Source organism: Pteropus vampyrus, unplaced genomic scaffold, assembly GCF_000151845.1.
Source record: "Pteropus vampyrus isolate Shadow unplaced genomic scaffold, Pvam_2.0 Scaffold931, whole genome shotgun sequence".
Taxonomy (NCBI): Eukaryota; Metazoa; Chordata; class Mammalia; order Chiroptera; family Pteropodidae; genus Pteropus; species Pteropus vampyrus.
The window spans coordinates 39,642-43,896 of NW_011889712.1; the positions used below are offsets into that span (position 1 = coordinate 39,642).

Sequence of the window (4,255 nt, forward strand, 5' to 3'; positions counted from 1 at the left end):
GGACCACAGGAAAACAACAGTTGATATTTGCCGGTCCTGGTTCCAAAACCGAGGCTGAGCTGCAACCCCCAACCCCCAACCCAGAGGGTCCCACCCCCCATACCCACCGAGACCAATCACGCAGAGCCCCAGGGGAATCTGAGCAAATGCTACCGAAACTGTTGCTAATACTGACAGGGACGGGCATTAAGATAAGTGAGCATGATTAAATATCTATCAGAAAATAAAAAGACGTCTATGGCCATGCCACCCTGAACAAGCCCAATTCTGCCTGATCCCATCTGATCTAGGAGCTAAGCAGGGTAGAGCCTGGTTAGTACTTGGATGGGAAACCACCAAGGAAGACCAGGTGCTGTAGATGTAAAAAATAAGGGATTATAAGCTGACAAGTTCCTTGCAAACTGTGAGGTCAACCAAGGCTGCCTCACCTTAAAAAAAAAAAAATGGAAAATAGAAAGAAAGAAAGAGAGAGACAGACAGAGAGAGAGAGACAGAGAGAGAGAGAGAGAGAAAGAGAGAGAGAAAGGAAGGAAGGAAGGAAGGAAAAGAAAAGAAAAGAAAAGGATAGAAAAGAAAAGGATAGAAAAGAAAAAGGCATTTTTAATGCTTTATATGAAGCAAGGATCCAAGAGGCTTAGATACCACCTATTGGAAACCAAAAGAAAAGTGCCTTCTTTGCAGCGGCTAAAGAGAGACCAATATATAATAAAACTTCTTTCTGGATAAAAAGCAGAATACATTTCAATTAATGCCCCAGCAGAGAAATAGTCCATTAAAGACAATGAACAACCAAGGTGACAGGGTAGATCAGACAGAAAAAGAAAAATCTCCAAAAAATAAGCTTACAGACATAGAAATATGTGACTTAAATGACAGAGAATTCAGGATGATATTTCTGAAGAAACTCAATGAGATCCAAAACAACTCAAATCACAATTTCAGGAATTGAAAAAACAACTAGATGAGCAGAGCGAGGAGATTGAAACCCTCAAAAGGAGCCAAATAGAACTTCTGGAGATGAAAAACACACTGCACGAGTTGAAAAAATGAAATAGCAAGCATGGGAAATAGGCTCGACCAAATGGAAGAAAGGATCAGTGATATCGAAGACAGAAATCTAGAAATAAATCAGAAGGAAGAAGAGAGAGACCGAAGAATGAGAAAATAATGAAAGATAAATATAAGAAGTAGCTGATACCATCAGGAGAGGGGACATAAGAATAATGAGAATTCCCACAGAGGAAGAAAAGGAGCAGGGATTAGAAAGCATTTTCAGTCAAATAGTTGACGAGAATTTCCCAAGTCTAAGGAATGAGCTGGAGCTTGCAATTCAAGAAGTCAATAGAACACCCAATTATCTCAACCCAAAAAGGCCTTCAACAAGACACATTGTATTAAAATTATCAAAAATCAACGACAAAGACAGAAATCTTAGGGCCGCCAGGGAAAAGAAGACGGTCACCTATAAAGGAAAACCCATTAGATTATCATCCGACTTCTCAGCACAAACCTTACAAGCCAGAAAGGAGTGGAATCAAATACTCAAACTATTCAATGAAAGAAAGTACCAGCCAAGAATAATATATCTAGCTAAGCTCTCCTTTAGATATGAAGGAGAAATAAAGACCTTTCCAGACATACAAAAATTGAGGGAATTCTCCAATACGAGGCCTGAACTACAAGAAATACTGAAAAAGGTCAGCTCACCTAAAATGAAATGACCAAAAAAAAATGCATAATTAGGAGTAAGATGACTAGCAGGCAAATAGAAGCAGAGGAGTACAACCCTTACTAAGAAGAGGGCATTATAAGCTTAAGTAATAAGAAGAGAATTGCTATAGCAAGATAGTAATGAACGTTCAGCATACGTAGGGACAAATTGAGATAACAATGGCTGAAAAGGGGTGGATTCAAAGATCCAAATTTGCAACTGGGAAAGGAGATAAGGCACACACAAAAGAAAATGGATGACTGTATATATGTAACTATTCTTTTCATATTTGTAATGGTAAACACACACCAAATATTCAGAACTGAAGTATATAACATAAAACAAGAAGAATCAGAGGCAAAACCCACAAAAGCCAACTAAAATAAAGAAAACGGAAACACAAGGACAAGGAAGCGATGGAAACACCGAGGTACCAGGAAGCAAAAGATAAAATAGCTATAAGAAGACCTCATATTTCAATAATCGCTCTAAATGTAAATGGACTGAACTCACCAATAAAAAGGCACAGAGTTGCAGAATAGATAAAAAAGCAAAACTCAACCATATGCTGCCTCCAGGAGACACATCTCAGCTCCAAAGACAAATATAGACTCAGAGTGAAAGGGTAGAAAATGATATTTCAAGCAAATGGCATTCAGAGAAAAGTGGGAGGAGCGGTACTAATATTAGATGAAATAGACTTCGAAATCAAAAAGGTAAAGAAAGATACTGAGGGACACTTCATAATGATAAAGGGAATCATGCACCAAGAAGATATAACATTTATTAATATCTATGCTCCCAGTCAGGGAGCCCCGAAATATGCAAAGCACTTACTAACAGAACTAAAGGGAGAAGCAGACCAAAACGCTATTGTAGTAGGGCACCTAAATATCTCACTGTCGGATATGCACAGATCATCCAAACAGAAAATCAATAAGGAAATAACACCCTTAAATGACACATTAAACCAACTGGACATAATCGACATTTACAGAGCCTTCCATCCCCAAACAGCTGCTTATACATTCTTCTCTAATGCACATGGAGCATTCTGAAGAATCGACCACATACTGGGACACAGAAATTGCCTCAACAAATATAAGAGGGTTGAAATCATACCAACCGTATTCTCTAATCATAATACTTTGAAACTAGAGATCAAATGCAAAAAGGAATCATGAAGAACCACAAATACATGGAGATTAAACAACATGCTACTGAAGAATAACTGGGTCAGGGAAGAAATCAAAAGAGAGCTCAAAAGATACATAGAATCGAATGATAATGACAGTACAACGTACCAAAACTTTTGGGATATGGTAAAAGTGGTCATAAGAGGAAAGTTCATATCATTAAAGGCCTATCTCCAAAACCAAGAATGAGCCCAAATACACAACCTAACGCTTCACCTTAAAAAATTAGAAAAGGAAGAACAAATGAAGCCTAAATTCAGCAGATAGAAGAAATCATCAAAATTAGCGCAGAAATAAATGAAATTGAAAACAAAAGAAAAACAATAAAAATAAATAAATACAACAAGGAACTGGTTCTTTGAGAAGGTTACTAAAATTGACAAACCCCTGGCTAGACTCACTAAAGAAAAAAGAGAAAAGACACAAATAAACAAAATCAGGGATGAAAGAGAGGAAATTATGACTGACATTGTAAAAATACAAAGGATCATTCACAAACACAATGAAAAAGTATATGATAACAAAATAATAACCTACAAGAAATGGACCAGTACTTAGAAAAATACAATTTTTCTAGACTGAATCAAGAAGATGTGGAAAAACTAAATAGACCGATCAGCAGTACGGAAAATGAAACCATCGTCAAAAACCTATCAAAAAGTAAAAGTCCAGGACCAGATGGCTTCACCAGTGAATTGTGACATTCAAAGAAGAGTTAATACTTACTCTCCTCAAACGCTTCCAAAAAATCGAAGAGGAGGCAGTACTTTCCACCTCATTTCATGAGGCCAATATTACTCTGATACCAAAACCTGGTAAAGATATCACACACAAAAAAGAAAACCACAGACGAATATCTCTCATGAACACAGATGCAAAATTCCTAAATGAGATGCTAGCAAACCGAGTACAGCCACATATTAAGAAGATTATACACCAAGATCAAGTGGGCTTCATCCCAGGGGCACAGGGATGGTTCAACATAGCCAAGTCAATTAATGTGATACACCACAAAACAAAATTAAAAATAAGAATCATATGATCATATCAATAGATGCAGAAAAAGCCTTCGACAAGATACAGCATCCAGTCTACGGCCATGCTACCCTGAACACGCTCGATCCCGTCTATTCTTGGAAGCTAAGCAGAATCGGGACTGGTTAGTTAGTACTTTGATGGGAGACCACCTAGGAAGACCAGGTGCTATAGGCATAAAAGAAAAACAAAACGGTACAGCATCCATTCATGATCAAAACACTTAACAAAATTGGTATAGATGGAAAGTAACTTAACATAATAAAGGCCACCTATGACAAACCCTCAGCCAACATTATACTTAATAGTGAAA

General features: G+C 37.5%; 1 pseudogene; it reads left to right on the plus strand.

Annotated features, from left to right (window-relative positions):
- The first annotated feature begins 233 nt into the window (after positions 1-233).
- Positions 234-361, plus strand: LOC111734271 (annotated as a pseudogene).
- Positions 362-4,255: the final 3,894 nt, after the last annotated feature.